Source organism: Balaenoptera musculus, chromosome 7 (genome assembly GCF_009873245.2).
Source record: "Balaenoptera musculus isolate JJ_BM4_2016_0621 chromosome 7, mBalMus1.pri.v3, whole genome shotgun sequence".
NCBI lineage: Eukaryota > Metazoa > Chordata > Mammalia > Artiodactyla > Balaenopteridae > Balaenoptera > Balaenoptera musculus.
In genome coordinates this window covers 103,340,880-103,363,712 of record NC_045791.1, presented here as the reverse complement: position 1 = coordinate 103,363,712, position 22,833 = coordinate 103,340,880, and the positions used below count along the sequence as shown (strand labels likewise).

At 39.8% G+C, this 22,833-nt stretch overlaps 1 protein-coding gene across 8 annotated transcripts in view; it reads left to right on the top strand.

Annotated features, from left to right (window-relative positions):
• Positions 1–22,833, top strand: part of PID1 (phosphotyrosine interaction domain containing 1) — a 240,655-nt gene that overhangs the window by 71,764 nt on the left and 146,058 nt on the right. Inside the window, exon 1 of one of the 8 annotated variants that reach the window (XM_036857184.1) lies at positions 2,690–2,709. The exons of the other annotated variants lie outside the window; for them this stretch is intronic. The gene's annotated coding sequence lies outside the window, so the exon portion shown is untranslated. Of the gene's footprint in view, positions 1–2,689; positions 2,710–22,833 lie in introns of those variants that run through there. 8 annotated transcript variants of the gene reach the window in all.

The following is a 22,833-nucleotide window of genomic DNA, read 5'->3' as shown; positions in this document are numbered from 1 at the left end:
CAAATTAGTGATTATGTTCATGTCACTAAGGAAACAAGATTTTAGTAAATATATGTTTGAAGGATTAAATGTAAACCCTATAATCCTGAATTTGAATTAGAAATATCTCTGTATTTAATGTAATCCTATTTTCATTTCATTTCAAAATTCATATTTTTTTTAGTTTTTAAATTCCTTGTTTCTTAGAGGTGATGACATCTTATATGCCAGTGAACTTGCAAAATGGTTTTCTAAAATTTTCTTCAAATTTTTATAGTAAGCAATATGTGAAAGCCTACGTCCTTCGTCTAAGTTTTTAGAATGACATTCTCTTTCTCTCGTTCTAGGATATCTTTGAAAGGCTCTGTGTGGGTTTCTTTTCTTTTTAAGGGAAATGCCTAAATCATAAAGATTGAGTTAGTACTAAATCATCTTAGGTCTTCTGTTGCTTTAATTCAATTACTTAGTTTGTGTGTATGTCCTTTATTTTTTTTACTTCTTCTGACTTTAACTAGCCATTTTGAAATTACGTTTTGAAAACTCAGAAAGTACAGTATACCCTTGGAATAGCTGTGGGTCTTCCTGAAGCCCAGAACAACAAATTAAATTTAATTCCCTCTTAGAATTTTTCATTAGGCTTTCTGGACCATAGCTCGGTGGCAAGGGACTGGAGATTATTCTTATTATGCATGGAGGTAATAAGTCCTCTTTGACAGTGTCTTTCCATTTCACAACTGCAGTGCCTCTTCACAATATTACCTGCCCTCTTGGGAGGCCATTTTGAAAGTAACATATGGCTTTCCTTTCATTGTGTGAAACGAGTGTTTAATTTGGCTGGGAAAGCAAATTGTACTTGACATCAATTTTACCTGTTTTTATTTCTGGAAAAACCACTCTGAAAGGTCATTTTCCAGTAAGGTTATAATATCATTTTATTAAGTGCATTGTATTTATTTATTACATGTTAATTAAGTTCTTCACACACACACACACACATTCACACATGACATGAGACATAACAAAACAAAGCCCTTGTTTGTAATACTCCGGAGACCTGACTCACAGGAGCAGTGACATTATCATTTGTGTCCACGTGGAGTCTGTGAGGTAGACTGACAATGGCCGCAGATTTGTTGCTGTTTCTCCCATTGGGAGATGGGGAGATGGAATCTAAGTCCACCCTCCTTGAATCTGAATTGGCTTTAGTGACTTCACCAATAGAATGTGGCAGAAGTGACTTTCTGAGACTTTTGAGGCTGGCTCAGAAGAAGTTCTCCAGCAGCAGATTCTGCCCAGGCTTTTCAGAACATGCTCTCTGGGAGCTCTGAGACACCAGGTAAGAAGTCTGGCTACCTTGAGTTCATCCTGGAGAAACCACGTGCAAGACTTCTAGCCAGCAGTCCCACTTGAACCCAGCCTTCTAGCCGTGCCAGCCACGGCATCAGACAAGTGAATGAAGCCTTTCTGACCAGCCTGTGCACAGCTGAATATCCCTGAGCCCTGTTCATCAGCACCCTGTGGAACAGAAGAATCACCCAGCTGAGCCCCGCCCAGATTCCCGATTGACCGAATTATAAGATTTAGTAAAAAAAAAAAAAAAAAGGATGTTGTTTTAAGCAACTAAATGTTGGAGTAATTTGTTATGCAGTAAGAGATAACCTGAATAGAATATGTACACTGATCTCTTAAATGCAGTTTGGATATGATGAATAAATAGTATATTGAGGAAGCAGCATGGAAGGACCTGGGACATGAAAGTCTAAGTTGCAGTTTCGTTCCTACTAACTTGTGTAACTATGAGCAAATTGACTGATCTCTTTGAACTTTATTTTTTTTTCAGATATAAAAAAAGAGAATTGTATAATAATAATAATAAGAAGAAGAATGTCTCAGTGTAATAAAAGAAAGCACTTACTGAATGGTATTGTACAAGGCACTGAACTAGGTGTTTTAATACATTATTTAATTTAATTTCCACACCAATTCTGTAAATTATAGCTATTATTATTATTATTATTTCATTATTAATACCAGTTTACAGATGGGAAAATAAGCTTCGAGAAATCAGGAAACTGCTCACATATGCTCTATAAAATATATTTTTCTAACCTCTAGTTTTCTATTATTCTGTTTCTAAGATTCTTTGAATCATCACTTGTGATTTAGTGTCCTATTTGTGAAAGCTCAAGAATTTTTTTTACTGTACCAAAAGAAATTTCAAAGTTGTAAAGTAGAATCAGTTATGTAAAGAGAATGTCAGAGTCTTTAGTGCAGTTTATCCCAATACTGTTTATATATTGGGACAACAGAAAGAACTAGAAACATCAAAAGGTTCCTCTTTTGGTCTTCAGTCATGTTGTAAGGGAGCCACACTTGAAAGTGAGGGGTACACCTTACAAGTAGAAACATACTGGTTACAGCAGTTGCCACATAACATAGTCCATCGAAATGGATCTTGGCAGAGAGGGAAAAAAGGTACTTCAGTGCCAATTGGTGAGCTGTCTTGTGTATAAAAGAACTATGTCTTCATCTTAATTATTAGTAAAGTATGAATTGCCCCTACATTCTTTGTATTTTTGTGTGGTTTTTTTTGTCCCCTATTTTCTTCTAATAATTTTTTCTTTATCTTTGTACTTACAGTTATAAAGAGCATGTGTTCATGCTCACTGAAAGAAGGAAGGAAGGAAGGAAGGAAGGAAGGAAGGAAGGAAAACCGCTAATATTCATTGGGTAACTTTAACCCTGTCAGACATTCTGCTAGGTGCTAGCAACCTGTGCTATTAGCATAGCACATATGCTATTTCAGGTTTAAATTTTAAAACACATAACATTTAAATTTTGGAGATTATTTTGGTTTCCTAAAGCCACATGGTAGTAAAAGGTGGAATTGGATTTTGGATCCATCTTCTAAATCCTTGTTTCTGATGTGTAAAATGCCTCTATCTCTTGTAAGCCTGCTCTTTTGTTGACGAGATTGATTTTTCTTAGGTTTGATTTACCAATTCTTTTAAAAATCTTAATTCAATTTAAGAGTGCTGATTCACATATTGCATGGCTTCCCTGGTGCTCTGAACCTATTACTTTTGGTTGAAATATTAAGAGTGTCTAAATATAAGCTCGTGAATGAACTTGCTGAGTGGGTTGAAAAATACCCCTAAGCCTTTTAGGCCTTAGGTTGCAGGGTGTGCATTAGTGGTTGGACTCACATTTATTCGTGGTGAAGATCTGTTTGAGGCACTGATGGACGTATCATTTTGTGTGATTTAGTGAGGATTGCTGGGCTCTGCACCATGCCAAATGAGCCCTGGGAGAGGAACCTGGATACAGAAGAATTTCCTTCCATTCTCTTGAGAGAGGACGTTCACATCCTTGCGAGGTCTCTCTTCTCAGGGCCCTGGGCCAGGTGTCTGAGTCACTGCCTACCTGCATTTGATACCTGCTAGCAGTTTCCTCTAGCCCAGCTGTTCTGTAGTGGGGGCAATTTTGCCCTCCTTCCAGGAGATATTTGACAACGTCTGAAAACAACTGGGAGATGCAACAATTATCGAGTGGGTAGAGGCCAGGGTTGCTGCTAAACACCCAGCAACTCCAGGACAGCCCCACAAAGAATTATGTGGTCCACATGTCAGCAGTGCCAAAGTTGAGAAAGTGGAGTAGGTTTTCTCAACCCCAATTTTTCATTATTGCCCCCTAAGGAGCCTCTTTAGACATTTTCCGCTAATGATACCCTCCCAATTGAATTTTAATATATTATACAGTAAGTCCCCTACATACGAACCTTCAAGTTGTGAAATATTTATGTCATTGCCTTACATGGGAAACCAATTGCACTGCCATAAATACATGGGGCCAATAAAAATAAAGTGGGAAAAATAATGAGCAGTTATTGCTTTCTGAAGGCTCTGAGCTGGGAGCCAGTACACTTTGGGCTAAAAAGGAAGATTAGCGTGGAAGAAAGGTATTCAGGATACATGGGCACCAAACCGAGACTTTCTCCTTGATATTGTTTGAAAGAGAATTGAAGTGGGCATAACGCCTCACAAGGTGACTGAATGCTGTATAATGCTGTATCTGTGTACTAACCAAAACCCATCTCATCTCATGTACCCCAGGGGTCTCTCCTACATTTTAGAAACACTGGTCAGGCAAGCCCAGGTAATTTTGTGCCCTTCCCTTTTCTGCCCCTTGACTGTCTACCCAGGCAGTTTTGTCAGTAGTCAACTAGAGCCATTTGAGGTTTCTTATTTCCTTTTGTGTTCCTAGTGCCAAGCACCGTGCCTGGTGCACACAGAGCAGCGGCTCTATGTTTATCTGTCACTGGAATGATTGCATGAAGATGTGTCCTCACTGACCGTGCATGGCCCCAGGTAGTCCATAGGTCAAGTTTGTGTGAAGTAGGGTTGGGTCCAGCTCCCTGGGTGTGTGCTGGGAGCAAATGTTCATCTCCTTCAGAAACCCTCACAGAAACATCCAGAATATTGTTGGGCCAAATATCTGGGCGCCTCATGGTCCAGTCATGTTGATACATAAAATTAACCACCACAGAGTCTTAAAACAGTAGAAATGTATTCTCTCACAGTTCTGGAGGCTAGAAATCTGAAATCCTGTTGTTAGTAGGGTTGGTTCCTTCTGAGGGAGAGTCCACTCCATGCCTCTTTGTTCCCTGGCTTTGGGTGGTTGCTGGCAGTACTTGGCATTCCTTGGCTTGTACATATCACTCTAAACTCTGCCTTCATTGTCACATGGCATAGACCCATGTGTGTCTGGGTCTGAATTTCCCTCTTCTTAGAAGGACACCGGTCACTGGCTTAGGGATCACCCTAATCCAGAATAACATCATTTTAATTTGATTATATATGCAAAGGCTCTATTTCCAAATAAGGTCACATCTGCAGGTTCCAGGGGTTAGGACTTCAAGCATATCTTTTGAAGGACACAATTCAACTCATAGTAGGAAGCAGGACACTCAGCTGGGGATGAGGATGGAGAAGAGGAGAGGTTAACATAGTCATATAAGAGAGGGGGAAAGTTGATGATTAAAGAATTGCAGAGAATGCTGAGCAACCTGAACTGTCTGCTTGTGGTTCACGGTCACGAGCTGCATGTGAGACCAGCCAGCATGGATGTGTGGGTTTTCCAGTCATGTGCATCTCTGTGTGTGCAGCCTTGGCTTGAGCAGAAAGTTGGTATTTTACCAGGGTTGGTTTTCCAAGGGAATTTGATGAAGTGGTCATTAAAGGTGTATGGAGGGGAATTGTTATGATGAGTGACCTTGGATGTTTAGTTGGGTAAGGAAGGCTGAGAGGACATGAGAGGGTGGGTCACAGGGAACAGATGACAGATGAATGGGTTGAAGTTCCTGTCTAGTCGAAGATGCTGAGGGTCACAGGTACTAATAAGAGATCATGGTCAGAGACTTGGATGCTTAAAATGGAGCTGTGGACTAGTGGCCTTTAAGTACCTAAGATTTTAAGTACGTTTCCTAAAATCACCTAATTCTTGTTCTAGGGAGTCTCTTTTATTACTTTTAATTATGGTGTTCAGCCTCCTCACCCTAGGCAAATTCAGAGGGTTATTCATTTTCATTATAAAAAGTAATCTGTTCATACAGCTGATGCTTGCTATATTTCTCGTCTTCATCATTGAGGGGAGAAATATCTCTGGTAATGTCTGCAAAGATAAATAAAGCAGAGTGTCATTTCCAAGCTGACCTATTGCAGTTCAATGGTTCCGGACTTCTAAATGTAAAATTAAGATGCTAAGGATATTGTAATCTATGAATTGGAATCTTTTGATTATCAGTGGAGATGTCTTCCTCAGAGGAATATTTGGAGATAAGGCATCAGTGTAAGTTCTTGGCTTCACTGTTGTCATTTGTTATTTTATAATGTGGTAGCAAATCTGACTCCCAAGAATATTTCCTGATGGGTAGCTTTGATCTTCTTAGACCCTCCCACCAGGTTCTCATTGACTCTGCATGGATGGCAGAATATAGTATAGTCTTTCCTCACCTGACCCATATCTATTTTTTGAAGCATCATCTTTTGCTGTTCACCTTTTTGTACCACATATTCCAGCCAAACTAGAGCACCTACTGGTTCCTAGACATAAGATTTCCTTCCTGCCCCTGGGTTCTTTCTCTTGCTGTCCTTGGGTCTGTTAACATCCTGTTAGCTCACCTGACCTTCAAGGCCCTGATCCGAAGATGTCTCTTTAATGAGGTTTCCCTTTAGTCTTGTGATTCTCAAACATTAGTGCATATCAGAATCACCTGGAGAAGTTGCTAGAAGGCAGATTACCAGGCTCCATCCCCAGAGTTAGGGCATGAGAACCTGCAATTCCATTGAGTTCCCAAGTGATGCTCATGCTGGGCCTGGAATCTATATTTTGAGAACCACCATGTCAAAGGTTTAAAGTCTTTTTCTTAGTTACATTGACATTTATTTCTGCTAAAGCTTTGTTCTGTCACACTGCAAACATAATATTAGCACATATTTACTGAGCAATAATTATTTATCTAATGTCTTCTCTGTGCACACAGATTATGCACGTTGAAAGATTACTCATTTCCAATAAACCGCAATGTTTACAATACTCAAAATCACATTGAAGATAATTTAATCTTGGATGAATCAGTCGGCACCTCTGTTTCATGCATTGCCTAAGGTGTATCCTTATAAACGTCAATCATAATTTTATGGTACTCCAGAAAAAATTAGATCATTTGAACTTTCTGTAAAAGCTGATAAAGCAGAGATTTAAAAGAGGAAGGAGACTTCGTATTTGGAACTTGTATACTAAGTGCATGTGGATGTAATTACGGCATTTATTTAGAACTACAGGAGACTTAGCCAGACCCTTTGACCTGGGTCTTGTATTTGGTGCCTATTTGGGCTTGTGCTGGGCAGAGAGGTGAGCGGGGCATGTCCTCTGAAGGGCTGTCTTGAGGAGAAGAGGGACAAGGTGAGTCTGGGCAGATTGGGCTGTTTCTGAGCAAAGGTCCTTGTGGTCAGCCTTTTCTGTAGCTTTGTGCTGCTCCATTCAGGGCTAAGTCCAGGACAAACAAATGACATACACACAGCTGCCTTTGCTTAAATCAGCTCAACAGACTGTGTTCTCATACAGCCAGATAAAATCTGGCATTTACTTTGTATCTAGCAACCTTTGCTTTTAGGAGAATTAAAAAAAAAAAGAAGCTGGGAATCTTGCATGGTTGAGTTTTATAATAATGTTGCATTAAAGGGAAAATATCATTTTAATAGATTAGTAATGAGAATGGTTAGGTTTTTTAAAAGGGGTGCTATCATCTGTATATAAATGGTGTAAAAATTTAAGGGTGTCTTGTTCTTTCATCTTCCTTTTGAGTCATGTGTCTCTCCCAACTTACCTTTGGTGTTTCCTGTTTATCACTCCATTTGAACGGTTTGACTTTGTAGCTTTGAGTGAGAAGCATTTTCCTCATGGGGCATAAGATCAGGGGCGTGAGGAGCCCAGATTTCTGCTCATGTCATAGAAGAGATGGAAGTGAATTAGTTCTGTTTCTCAAGACCAGGTGTGGGCTAATCAGAGCTATGAGGGTCCCCAGTTTGCAGGTTCCGTCTTTGAGGACCAACCAATCTTGGGTCAGTTTTCCACCCCACGCCCCACTTTTGCGTAGGGTTGTCGGAAGCTCTGGACTGGTGTTCCTTCCTTGTGTGAATAGGGTGGGGGCTGAGAACCTTAGGTTGAGGAGAAGCAGAATTGCGCTCAGGGGTGGCAAGAGTTACTGAAGGTCTTGGGACCAAGTGGGGAGTGAATTTTCACCCTCCTTTCCAAGCAGTGCAAACCAGAGGGGTGAGTGTGTGAATGAGCCAGTGGTTAAGAAGATGACATGCAATTTCTTTGGACGGAGTTTTTGTATCTGATCTTTACAGAGAGGGTCTGGCTTCAGGTTGGGGCCTTAGTCTGTGTAAAGTCTAACTGAGCCTCACCCTGAGTTGGCTTGGCTCTTGGCGTGGTCAGTGCACATGTCCTGCCGTCCCTCCCTCTCCTCACTCATGCCCAGTGCACATGGATGGGTCCACTTCTCTTTCAAATCTTTCTCTGATGCCTCCAGACCATAAGAGAGTCTTCCCTCCTCTGAATTTTTAGAGCACGTATAGCCTCGACCACATAGTTTGGCTCTATTTGAGACCGAAGTGGTAAAAATTAATTTCCATTTGGGCAATTCAAAATGCCTTTATAAGTAATAAAATACATTTACTTGAGTGTAATGAACAAACATACATGCAAAATGAATGGGATGTTTTCATCCTGGCCACTTATAGAAAATGAACCATGGAGTTTAAGGCATGATTTCAAGGAGGATTTGAGTAACTGAAAAAGACGGGTAAACAATAAAAATTAAATGTGAGAAAATAGGATAATCACCAACAAAAGAATTACCTTTATTTTTTTCTTAAAAAATGAATTGAAGCAAATATGCTAAAACCTTTATATACCACTCTTAATCAAGATGACTTCTGAGATCACAGCTCACTGGTTTAGGCTAGACAAGAGCTAATGACTTCCAGGAGGGACAGGACACAGGAGATGGCCTGTCATGAGCAGCCACACGGCTGGCCTTCCCCGCTGTGACATTGTGGTCATTCTCCTGAGGGTAGAGAATCCGAGGGGGAAATCACAACATAAATTCAGGACCACCTCAAGTAGGGGAGGTTCTGCCTTTTCCCCTTAGCTTCTGATAATATAAAAACATACTAGTGGAGGGATTTGATAAAAAGAACTGGTTGGGTAGTGTGATTCAGTGGATGTGTAGTTTAAGAAAGAAAGAGAAGTAAAATGCAGTCCTAATCTCTTTCTTTGACCTCTTTGTTGATGCTGGGGCTGAGATAGGTACCCTGGAGAGAGGAGAAGTTTCCTGGAGGGGACCTGGAGAAGACAAGGAGCCCAGTTTTGGGCATTTTGACTTTTGGGTACACGTGGGCTAAGTTATCAAACTTCTTTGTTCCTCAGTTGTGAGTTCTGCAAAGTTGGTTTAAGCATTTCCTGAGTCATTACGCCTCAAATAGCACCTGAAATACAGTTCAGTAGATGTTAGGCAAGATGATGATGACGATGATGATGATGTAAGATGTCAGGGCTTTAATTGGGTAGTCATTCTCCCTGACCTGTCCAATCAGCATCTTTTCTTGTTAATCCTTTTTTTATCAGAGGGCAAAACCAGCAATCTGCAGAATTCACCCATCAATAAATAGGTCACTAATGCAAATAGGTTACTTGGTGTTTCAGAGAGATGAAAAGAAGCAATGTTGAAATCAGTGCAATAAGGAAAGGAAAGTAACATGATGAAGAATTGAGAAACGAGAAATGAGAAAAGCAAAAAACCAAACCCAAAGGAAGGAAGGAAGAAAATAAGCCTAGTAATGAATGACATTAGTTATGTAATGATTTGCATTGCAATTATGACTAACTTCCCAGCTCTTGCCCTGAGTCAGGACCTGTGCCCAGTGAAGTGTAAGCACTATAAATGTCCCCATCTACAGATGAGCAGCCTGCAGCTTGGAAGGTTATGTGAACTTCCAAGTTCATGCATCTAGTAAGAGGTGGAACCAACATTTAAATTCAAGTGACCCTCACTGTCGTGGAAGAAGTGAAGCTTCTTAAATGTATTCTTGAGCCACTGGCGCATTCCTCCTGGCCCACAGTAGGTTATTTTGCTTCCTTTTGCTAATTGCAGGATTAGGAAAAAAGCACGTGAAAATGTCTGTCATACAAAAGAAATATTTAGGTATTTAGGGCTTCTACAGTTCCTTTCTCTTTTTCATGGTAGGGTTGAGTAAAACATTAACAGATGACATAGTAGATGCAGACATCGTTCAAGAATTACTGAAGCCAGCCATGGCTTATCTGCAGAATGAATGCTATAGGAAAATATCTTGTGTTCGTATCATCAGTGCTATCAGTGTCAACTAAAGTTTTTGAACCTTGCCGGAATGCAGGCTTTTGAATTTGAGAACCTGGTTACCTAATAGAAACAACAAATAGCGAAAGCTGTATTGGGACTGTGCGCTGAATCCAGGAACTAAAAATCATATGTCCCCAGGCCAGAGTCTGCTGGGTGTGTGACTCTGAGCTGAGGGGATCTCTGAGCCAAATGGAACCAATTAATGTATGCTTAGATGTGGACCTAAGGTTGTTTACCAAGCCAATTCACTGGTGGGAGTCAAGTTTTTTTATCCTTCTTGATTTTAATTTAATTTGCTAATTGTCTTTAAGAAAAAAAAGGTTGTAGGAACTTTGGACGAAACTGCAAAAATCCAGATTTTACGAGCATGCTGAACGCAACTTTATAAGGAAATATAAAGTTGTTCTAAAATTATATGCTAAATATGCACCTGCTTTGAATTTGTAGCTTTGATAGATATTATTTTTTGGAACAAGTGCAGGGAGCTGTGTTGTACTTGAGGGGCATGATGGAAGGCAGTGAGCACGGGGTAGTAAAAGCCATCTTAAGCAATCGCAGAATTTCCCTCTCCCCCTAAAAGTCCAGCTGGCATTAGCAGGAGATTTTATGGAAGAAAAAATCTTTCCCAAACGCTCCTTTTGGTTGCAAAAAATTGGAAAGTCCACTGGGGTCTGTTTCCTGAGAGAGGAAATGAATGAAATGTGTGTCATTTGTATCATGCAGTTGTGATACCATGATTATTCATGTTAGTCCTGCAAAAATACCTTTTTAAATAACTCTGAATCATAATATTGAGTGGCCCATGTTTAGGTCAATATTTGATTGAAGGTGGTGAATGGAAGCAATGGTAAGAAATGGTCTTATTTGTTTTAGATCAAAAGATAATTTAAGACCAGGAGCCCTCAGAGAGGAATTAAGGTAACATGAAGGTGAGAGTGTATTAGAATCACTTATTTACTCCTTTGCTTTATCCCTCATTCTACTGTCCTCCAGGATGAAGGTGGAAAAGGTTTGCCCACCGTGTGTAACTGAAAATATTTTCCACTTGATTCTGTCTTGTTTTGAACTACTCTTTCAGGGCTGGTGGCTTATTTTCTTTATTACTTGAAAATATTTATTATCTTCCTGGTTTTTGGAAATACAAAAATGTTGTTGTTCACAAAGACTTGTGATAGTTTTTACTGACAAGCTAATTGACTCAAAAACAAGAACAGCCTTACTTAAAATTAAAAAAATTATATATTTAACAAGCAAAGTACGACCTGTAACCATATTAATGAGTCAGTCACTTAAGCTTGTTTACCCAACTTGTTTACCCAGCGTTTGCTTGAGTTTCTCAGTATGCAGCCCAGTCAAAAGCAATGAATAAAGCCTGGTTAAGACTGTGGTGTGTGAATGTGTAGTGACTTTGCTGTGAGATTTGGTAGCTTTGAGTAGTGGTTACAAGCACCATGTTCCAGTTATGTATTGCTCTGTAACATGTCATTTCCAAAATTAGATGTGTAGATCAATAATGACCAATTATTTTGCTCACAAATCTGCAGTTTGGACAGAGCTCTGTGGGGTCAGCTGAGGCAGTTCAACAAGGGCTAAAGGATCTACTTCAAGATGGCTTGTTTGTGTGACTGGCAAGTTGGTGCTGGTTGTTGGCTAGGAGCACAGCTGGGTTGTGCTGTTTCCTGTCTGCATGTTTCTCTCCTTGGGGCTGTTTGAGCTTCCTCATAGCATGGTGGCTAGATTCCAAGACCTACTGTTGAAGAGACAATAGCTGGAAGCTGCCAGTCTCTTAAAGGTTGAACCAGAAGGACATAGACCCTTCCTCTTGAGGTGAGGGGTGTCAAAGAATTTGCAGCCATTTTTAATTTATCACAGACCAAATTGGACTACTTATCTCTGCCTCTGTAAGCTATTCACATTCATATCTTTTGGCACTTCTCAAGGTGTTTCTTTACCTGTATCGGCCTCCCCTCCTTTTTATTTCATGCATTTTCAATGGTGGCAAAAATTGGTTCTTGGAATGGGAAACAACTTAGATGTTATAATGGGAATATCTCTACCACAGAATGTAAACAGATTCACGATATACCTGTGCTATTAAAATTTCAGGGGGGTGAGGGAGGCAATTAGAGGAAAAAAAAGTCTGAAAAGAGCTCCTTAGGCAGCTGATTATGTAAAAAACTTTGAGAGACACAGCTTTACTTTCAGCCCAGATCTGTTGTCCTTTCTTCCATAAAGCCTATCCTAACCCAATTCCAGCAAACTTAATTGTTATATACTTATAGACATTTCATTTGTATGTCTGCAGTGTATTTAAGCTGGTTGTATTTCAGCTTTTTCTCCCTTATCTGACTATGAACTTCATAATATTATCAAGTACCAATAGAATGCCTGTAATCAATAGTTAGTGAATTGAATAAAAATGAATTAAAGGGAAATTAGGTTTTATAATAGTTTGGGTTTTTCCAGAAATAGACCCTGAGATTTAAGTGCAAGTAGCCTTTTGGGAAGTTCAGGAAACATTGGTGGGGAGCAGGGAGGTGGGGCAGGGAAGGAGAGGAGGCAGTGAGCTGTGTCATCAAGCTTAATCCTGCGGGAAGTTCTCGGAAATGTGAAAAACCAAGCCTAAAACCAAACCGAAACAAAAAAGTACCCCCAACTCAGAGTTAAACCAGTTGTAGGGATGGGGAGCTGGGGTATTTATACTCTGACTCTCTGTCATTCACTGACTGAGGACTCCCAACGATGTTCATCCACTGCACTTGCTTCTGTGGCTTTGGGAAAGGCCCCTGGCAGAGAGAAGCAGGTACTGATGGTGAAGTCACAGGGCAGCCAGACATGGGAAGGCCTTAGGGCTAAAGGCAGGGCACCAGGAGTGTCAGCTGTAGGCTTTCTTAGCACTTTGTGACTAGAATAATAGGAAGAAAGGTGACGAATGGTTTTTATTTGGAATGGGGGAACTCCTACTTTCTCAAGGTCAGTCTCCCTGGTTGAAGTTCAGCTCCATGAATACAGGAAGCATGCTTGTCTTATTCAACACTGTATACCCAGCAGAGTCTCTGATTTAACAAATGAGAGGATTAATGAATAAGTGTCAGAATAAACCAGCACAGGTTTGAGATGTGTTCTTTATTGTGTTCCAGTTCCAGCAAGGTCAGGGCAGGTAGGGCACAAGGTGGTAATGAAAGCTGACAAGTATCAGGTGCACTTTGCCTTCAACAACTCTTAGAAGATAGAGTAACCACAGGGTAGAATTGCTTCTGCAGGGGGCCAGGGCTGCTTATTGAACCACTGGCGTTTTCATGACTGTGCAGCTTAGACTCAGATTCAGATCCACTGAACTCAGACGAGCCCAGGGCAAGTCCTGCCCAGTTTCTTTGTCTGGTCCTGAGGCATTTAGCGTTACCTTGGGTTCAGGTGCAGTGAAAACAAGTAATACTGACTGGCAGTGGTCAGTGAAATATCTGTGCCCAGATAAGCTTGAAACCATGAAGAGTCCACGTGGTGAGTACCTTCTCTTTCTGTTATGGGCTGACTTGTGCCTGCTCCTCCCTCAAAAAAGACATGTGGAAGTCCTAATCCCTGTTGCTTCAGAATGTGACCTTATTTAGAAATAGGGTCTTTGCAGAGGTCATCAAGTTAAACTGAGGTCATTAGGATGGGACCTAATCCACTATGGTGTCCTTACAAAAAAGGGAAATTCGGACTCAGAGACAGACATGCACAGAGGGAACGTGATGTGAAGACACACAGAGGAGACAGCCATGTGCCTGGAGTGATGCATTTACCAGCCAAGGAATGCCAGGGCTCCCCAGCAGACTCCAGAAGCTAGAAGAAGGAGGGAAGGATCCTCCCCCCGAGCTGCCAAAGAGACCATGGCCCTGCTGACACCTTGATTTGGGGCTTCTTGACTCCAGAACTGTTAGACAATACATTTCTGTTGTTTCGAGTCACCCAGTTTTCACCCAGCCCTAGGGAAGTAGTACACTTTCTTTTCTTTTTTCCTTTCTTTATTTTATTTTATTTTATTTTATTTTATTTTTTATTTTCTTTGAATTTTTTTAAAAAATTTATTTTATTTATGGCTGTGTTGGTTCTTCGCTCCTGTGCGAGGACTCTCTCCAGCTGCGGCAAGTGGGGGCCACTCCTCACCGCGGTGCGCGGGCCTCCCACCACCACGGCCCCCCCCCCGTTGCGGAGCACAGGCTCCAGACGCGCAGGCCCAGCAATCGTGGCTCACGGGCCCAGCCACTCCGCGGCATGCGGGATCCTCCCAGACCAGGGCCCGAACCCGTGTCCCCTGCATTGGCAGGCAGATTCTCAACCACTGCGCCACCGGGGAAGCCCCTATTTTATTTTTTTGATCAAGACTTTCCTAAGTAATTGTCCTCTCCCTCCCTCTCTTCCTCCTACTCTTTCCTTGTTTTCTTACATATGCTGCGTTGATAACATAGTTGACATTTGCTTGTGGGTTCCCTGGAGTAAGAAAGGAAATTCCATTCTTTTTTTTTTTTTTTTATTAATTTATTCGGTTTTTTTGGCTGTGTTGGGTCTTCGTTGCTGCGCATGGGCTTTCTCTAGTTGAGGTGAGCGGGGCTCCTCTTCTTGCGGTGCACGGATTTATTGCGGTGGCTTCTCTTGTTGCGGAGCACGGGCTCTAGGCAAGTGGGCTTCAGTAGTTGTGGCACGTGGGCTCAGTAGTTGTGGCTCACAGGCTCTAGAGCACAGGCTCAGTAGTTGTGGCACACGGGCTTAGTTGCTCCGTGGCATGTGGGATCTTCCTGGACCAGGGCTCGAACCCATGCCTCCTGCATTGGCAGGCTGATTCTTAACCACTGTGCTACCAGGGAAGCCCAGAAATTCCATTCTTAAACCATTTGGAGAATAGCAGAAAACCCCTCTTCAGATGTTTTGACCTTTTGGCTCTTACTCAAGAGGGAGTCGTTTTCCTCATTGAAATGGTTTGCCATCTCTGCCAGGACTGGGTGGAGATGAGCCTTTTCTGCTGTTGTAGTTTGGTGAGACTGGCCTGAGAGATGGCCTACATCTCCTACATGTTGGATCTTGAGGGGCTGCAGGCATGGAGCCCTTCCTTTCCAAGGAAATTTGTGTGATTTCTGTGAACCAAGTATGGCCATTAGTAATGGTTCCTTTGGCCGAGAGCTGTCAGCCTCCTACACGTGAGGCTGGATTGTTGTCTGGTTGTGGACTTGGACCAGAGATCATTACCAAGGTGATTTTCAGAACACAACAGTCTAGTTGATGCTAGTGAGCTCTGGTGTAGAGTCAAGAAATGGAAGGAAGTGAAGGAAGATGAGAACAGGGTGATTTGGACATGTGTGTAGTTTGATGGCTTTGTTTTTAAATTCCAATTATGTTGTTTTTCTTTACTCAATCATTCATTTATTCATTATATATTTATTTCGTGACTGCTCTGTGTCAGGTGCTTTGTGAGGGACGAGGGTTACAAAGAAAAGACAACCTTGTAAACAGTACATTCAGGTGTTATAGGTGGTATGCAAATACTCACTATTGTACAGGTATGGTTCAGGCATAAAGCAGACAGAGAGGTTAATTCTACCCGGTCTGGGAGGTGAGGAGTTTCAGAAAAGCCTTTATAGATGTGATCATAATTGAGAGGACAGTCAACAAAATATTAAAGTTGCTGTCTCCCTCAATGGGGATTAATTTTTGCTCTTTTTAAAAAACTCTCCTAAAGGTATCATGTATAGCAAATGAATTCTTGGTCCTCTGTAGATGACTCTGCAGCGTGGCGCTCTCCACTGACCCCTGATCAAAGCAAACTCTGGTCTTGCCAAAGCTCTGGCATGTCACCTTCCTGACCATTTGAAGCCTGGGCACAAAATTATTTTAAGTTTCCTTCCAACCTGCCAAGATAGTGTTCAATCCTGCATCAACCAAAACATTGTCCTATAGAGGAATTTTGTCTAGCAAAAATGAAGTGAAAATAAAACCAAATGTGTGTAGACATAAATGTCTGTGTGTTCCGAACATTTATCTGCCAGGTCCTGAGGAGCAAGGTATTTACTGACACCATAGAGCCAAGCATTTCAAATGGGAATGTTTAGGTGCCCCTGGGGCCACACTCAGGGCCTGAATGAAGTCCCTTGGGGGAATGTGAGAAACAGTCTTCGGAATCTTACATAATCTTCACTTCTCTGGGCTTTGTTTTCTTCATCAGTGAAATGAGGGAGTTGGTCTAGTTCATCTGGAAGGTGTAGCCTGTACTGCTGGCTAGTTCCTCCCACAGAGTTTCATGGCTTATGTTTCTACATTTATTTATGAGGGAGGATAGGACCAATATACCTCTAAGAAGAAGTATCTGAGAAGGGAGATAGGAAACTGACCACAGTCAGATAGTAGTCAGCATTGGTGAAACCGTAAATATCTGCGATGGAAAGAAATAGGGTCTGGAGGAAAGGACCTTTGGAAATGATAGATAATGCTAATATGCACTTCACAACATTATATGTGTATCTCCCAAACACAAAGCATTCTTCAGTGCACTTAGTTTTTAACTGATTAAAAATATGAATTGACTTATGCCTTTGCCTAGGATGCATCACTTTCATCCTACCAACAAGAAAAAGTCAGCTAGTTTATAAAATCATAGCTTCTCTTGAATCCATCAAAGAGCCAGGGTCATAGTACATCCAACCAGCCTGCAATATACAGAAAATAAGGCCTCCAAAAAGTGACTACATATGAGTTATGGCTCACGTGTGGAAGAGGATGGGAGGAAGATGGCCTGCGATACAAGAAGGCAAGAAAAATTCAGCTAAAATTATTAACAATTTTCTAAAGGTCAATTATGGGCTAGCACAAGAGTATAGAACCCAAGGTGGCTGTATACCCATGGGGGAGTCACACTGTCTTGCAGGCTTCTCTAAACTGACCGCCACTGGGGCTCAGGAGAGGGATTGAGAGGCAGGCTACGGGCCAGAGCAAGGTTCCCTTGATGTGTGGTTATCAGGCACAAAGCCTCACCTCAATCTTATCCCTAAGAAGCATAAGATTTCATAGCTAAGGTAGGATGGCAAATCCTACCTTATGTGAAGGTATAGGTGAAGGAGTCAAGAAATGGTGGTTGAAGGTGAAGACCCATTGTGCATAGGTGAAGACCCATTGTAAATTGTGGAGAGGAAAAGAAAAAATCCTCTACATCTAGGGGAAAGGTGGGAAACCAGCCTGGATCCAGAACAGTAGAGGCCCCTTGTAGCAAAGTCAAGATCATTGAGAGCATGATTTCCAAGACTAAAGGACACAGGACATGCCCTAGAAAGCACCTAGTGTCAAGAAATTTCAGTCAACCTTTAGGGGCAGGGAAGAAGTGTCAAGAGAGACTCTCTCACTCAGGTGTACAGAGGAGCCTGAAAGCTGAGGGTGGAGCAGCAATATTGAGACATTCTTCCCAGCAAGCCAGACCCCACCCTGAAAACAAAGAAATGCTGGTGGAATTGAAGTCTGTACTACAGCAATAAAGCCCAAACCCAGACTATTTCCAGGCTAGACTGACTTGACACACTGCACTAATGCTCACTAAGCTGTAGAAGGAATGTGGTCCATTTCCGGTATAAATGCATTTACTACACACTCTACTGAAATGATGTCTAGAATTCAGTAAAAAATATAAGATGTACAAAAAATCAAGAGAAAAAACAATTTGTCTTCTCCATTGTGAGGAGACAAAGCTATTAGTAAAACCAGACTCAGTGGTGACTTGAGTATGGAGTGTAAAATAACTGTCATTAGTATATCAAAGGCTCTAGAGAAAAAAGTGGAGGGCATACATGAACATATGGGGAATTTCAGCAAAGAGAAACTGTAAGAAATAATCAAATGAAACTGCTAGAGAAAACAAGAACAAAAACAGCAACAACAGAATAACAGAGATGAAGCAGACTTTAATGAACTCATCAGTAGACTCGACATAACCAAAGGAAAAATAAGTGAACTTGAAGATAGGCCACTGTGTTGATTGTATTGATTTTCTGTGTCATATTTCATTGATTTCTCCTTTGTCTTTATTATTTGGTTTCTTTTACTCACTTTTGGGTTTCATTTATTTTTCCCTGTTTTTTTCTTAAGTTTGAAGCTGAGTTTATTGAATAGAGAACTTTCTTCTACATTTCTAATCTATTTCTAATATTTCTAATACTGGCATTTATGCTATAAAATTTCCCTTAAGTACCATTTTAGTGGCATCCTAGAATTTCTGATGTATTATGTTTTCATTTTCATTCAGTTCAAACTAATTTCTATTTTACCTCTTGATTTATTCTTTCATCCATGGGTTATTTAGAAGTGTGCTATTTAGTTTCCATATATTTGGAAAATTTACAGGTATTTTTCTGTTATTCCTTTGTATAGCTTGAATCCTAAATTTACTTTTTTTGTGGCTCAGCATTTTGTCTGTCTTGGTAAATGTTTTATGTACACTTCAATTCTGTTTTTTGGTAAAGTGGTTTATAATTATCAGTCATGTTAGGTTGATTGATGGTGCTATTGAAATCTTCTATATCCTTACAGCTTTTCTGTCTACTCATTCTATCAATTTTGGAGAGAGCAGTATTGAAATTGCCAACTGTATTTGTGTTTTTTGTCTACTTACCCTTGTGGTCTATCATATTTATTTGCTTCTTCGTATTTAGAGTGAATTTCTTATAGGCAGCGTAGAGTTGGGTTTTGTTTTTGATTTAATCTCACTATATCTTTCTTTTATTTGGGATATTTAGGCCATTTACATTTTATATAATTGTTGACACATTTAATTTTAAATCTGTTATCTTATTTGTTTTCTATTTGTCTTATCGTTTTTTTGGTTAACTTTTTCCTCTATTTCTGCCTTCTTTTTTTTATGATTCCATTTTATCTTCTTTGTACTTATATATAACTCTTTGGTTTGTTATTTTAGTCATTGCTTTATGGTTTATAGTATACACCTTTAACTTATTACAACCTACCTTCAAATGATATTAAACCACGTCATATATACTGTTAGATCCTTACAATACTTCCGTTTTTACCTTTTCTGACCATTGTACTAGTGTGGCAATACATCTTACTTTTATATCTGGTAAAATCCCATACCACATTGTTATTATTTTTAGTAATTTTGAATAGTCAAAATTATCTGATAATTATTATAAATTATAGATAATTATTCATTATCTTTGAATGAATTTTAAATTATAAGAAAGAAACTTATTAGTCCATATAGTTACCCTCTTCTCTGCTCTTCATTCCCTTTTATAGATCTATATTTTCATCTTTTCTTTTGCCCAACTGACTTTCTTTAACATTTCTCATAGAAAAGGTCCACTGGCAATGAATTGTTTCAATTTTATTTTACCTTCATTCTATACTCAGAATTCTTGATGTGCTGTGGTGTAATTTTCTTCTATTTTTTCTGCTTGGGGCTTATTGAGATTCTTGTATTTGTGGGTTTATAATTTCCTCAAATTTAGAAAATTTCTAGCTGTTTCCTCATTTTTTCTCTTGTTTTTCCTTACTTCTCCTCTGGGACTCCAATTATACATATATCAGGATATTTGAAGTTGTCCCTTAGCTCCTTGATGCATTTTTTTTCTTCTTTTCTCTCTGTTTCATTTTGAATAGTTTCTATTGTTATGTCTCCAAGTTCACCAATGTTTTTTTTCTATAATGGAATCTGTTAGTAGCACCCAGTGTGCTTTTCCCCTTTACCATTATAGTTTTTATCTTTAGAAGTTAAATTTGTATCTTTTTATATCTTCAATATCTCTACTTACCTTTTGGAATATAAGAAATACAGTTTTAATGTCTTTACCTGGTCATTATAACATCTGTGTCATTTTTGGTTGGTTTTTATTAATTGATTTGTCTCTATTATGCGTTCTATTTTCCTGCCTTTTTGCATGCCTGGTGATTTTTGATTGGATGTTAGACATTTTGAATTTTACCTTATTGGTTGCTGGATATTTTTGTAATCCTATAAATATTTTTCAACAATTTTTGTGGAATTCAGGTAAATTACTCTGAAGTACTTTGATTATTTTGGATCATCTTTTAAAGATTTGCAGGTGGAATCAGAGTGGCATTTAGTCTAGTGCTAATTATTTCCTACTACTGTGACTAGACATTGAGTATTCTACCCAGCGCCCTATGACTCATGAGTTTTTCCATTCATTGGTGGAAACAGACAATATTGCTGGCTCTGTGTGAGCACCAGCACGTTCATCTCTAGTTCTTTCCAATGGTTCTTTTCCTTTGGTTAGTTTCCTTTCATGTATACTCTGATTAGTACACAACTGAATATTTAAGGGGACACTCTGCAGATTTCCAGAGTTCTCTCTGTGTGCAGATATCTCCTTTTATTTGTCTCCCTGGGCTTTCATCTCAGTCACCTTAGCTCAGGGACTCTGCTGGGCCCTGTTTTTCTCCTCCCTTCATGGCAGCCTGCAAACTCCCTCAAGGTAGTAAGCCAGACAATTGTATAACTTATCTCATTTGTGTCACATCTTTCAGAGATCACTGTCCTTCATTGCGTGATATCCAGTGTCTCACAAACTGTTGCTTCATATTTTTTTTTTCTAGTTTATTTGGTTGTTTTAGGTGACAGGATCTATTTGGTTCCTGTTACTCCATCTGGATTGAAAATGAAGTAAAAAATATTGATCTTTAGCAGTTTCATTGAATTCAGTGCAATAAGACACTCATACCACCAGGGGCATGTGGGAATAACTTAGAGAAGAACAGATTTCTAAATGCTTATTCCTATCCCATACTTAGTATGTGGAATGACCAGACAATTGGCCCATTTGATTATTACTTCTCTCTATCATTCACTCACACTCTGTTAGCTGAATATTCATAATTTAAATATAGGTATGAGTTAATTCAGCTGTACTTGAATTTTTTTCATGAGTGGGTGGAATTTTTGTTCTATGCTCCTAGCATTTGTCATTTTCCATCAGGGGCTGCAAATTCAAATGCCTGTAAGGGTCAAGCAAGTATAGGAGTGAAGTTGGTAAGGCGTAAATAGTCACTGGTCTTTATTTATTTTTTATTTTTGGCTGTGTTGGGTCTTGATTGCTGCACATGGGCTATCTCTAGTTGTGGTGAGCGGGGGCTACTCTTCATCGCAGTGTGCAGGCTTCTCATTGTGGTGGCTTCTCTTGTTGTGGAGCATGGGCTCTAGGCATGCAGGCAGCACCCGGGCTTGGTAGTTGCGGCGCATGGGCTCAGTAGTTGCAGTGTGCAGGCTCTGGGGCTCCAGGGCTTCAATAGTTGTGGCTCGTGGGCTCTAGAGCTCAGGCTCAGTAGTTGTGGCACACGGGCTTAGTTGCTCTGCGGCATGTGGGATCTTCCCGGACCAGGGATTGAACCCGTGTCCCCTGCATTGGCAGGCGGATTCTTAACCATTGAGCCACCAAGGTAGTCCCACTGGTCTTTAGTATAGAAGGGAAATCTGGCACTGGGGGAAGGAGGGACCATGGTGATTTGCAGAGGAAAACGCCTAAGTAAATAAGGGCGTTTGCAACAACCAGCTGGAGCTCATTGTTGCCCTGAGGGAATGCAAGTTGCTTTTGTAGATATTCTGATCTTTCAAGAGAAGTAGAAATGCAAATTTTAATATGTATCTCAGTTTTTGAATATACTTCAAATTTTGATCATAAAGCAGTCTGTGAATCAAATAAAACTTATTTATAGGCTAAGTATGCCTTCAGGCTGTGAGCTTGCAACCTGTGTTCAACAATAAATTGTTTAACTGTTAACATATACAAAAATAGTTTAGAAAATTACAGAAACCACTGAAGCTAGGGATACAGCACATAGGTATTTTTTGTGTGTGCATGTGCACATGTATGTATTTCAGATCAGTAACAAAAAATAAATAAGTAGATACACACACACAAGCACACATACACACACTCCCCTGAGTGAGTCTTTCACAAGCCTTGGGGGCTTTTTGCATACTCTGTGGGCATGGAGTTATTTTTATGCTTCTCCCACATAATCTCTTGAGAGAATCTGTGATGTTCAAAAGAAATTCTTCCATAATTAAAACTGCATGAATAAATATGGGTGTGTGAACATGAGTATTTTCAGTTAGTTTAATAATAACTATCAGTTTAATAGATATAGACAGCCTTTTAAATTTATGAATATCTGGATGTAGGCCTTTAAGCTGTAACTTTTTTGAATATGGCAGTTACTAGGATAATTTGCAGCAAGAAGCTTCATGTCAGATTGGTGTATGTCCTTCTTTTCTTGAAATACCAGATCAACACAAATTGCATTAAAAATTTAATTCTTGAAATAAAATAGTGCAATTTTGTATACGCCTACTAGATTTGGGGAGATTATCCAACCCTGCTTTACTTTTAAAAAGGACAAAAACTAATAAAGAAAACCTTTGCACTAAAATGTGTTTAAATGAAAGTTGAATTTAAGTAAAATTTTCTTTTATTCACTCATGTAATTACTCCTAATCATCTAACAAATCATTTGCTGTTTAACAAAATATTTTTCTCATTTTTATGGGTTTTTTTTGGTAAAAGTGCTAGAATAAATATTTAAAAGCAGAAATCTGAGAATATACATTAAATATAAGCAAAAGATTATTAGATCTAATTTATTAAAGGACACAAAAGTCATCACACCTGTTTCTTTATTCATATGTGGGGCCTGAATATACTTGTTTCTTTAAGAGACAAGTGGTATACAATGTAAGGAAACTACAACTGAGTTCCACTAATTCTTACAGAACCCTAAAGTAATAAAATAATTATGCGTAGAATGTCAAAGCCCTACTGATTTTTGTACACTTGTACAAATTAACATTTGTTTGGGGTACTGAGTTTTTTTCCATTAATTCCATTCACCCACTTGTTCCTTGTGGTTCTCTT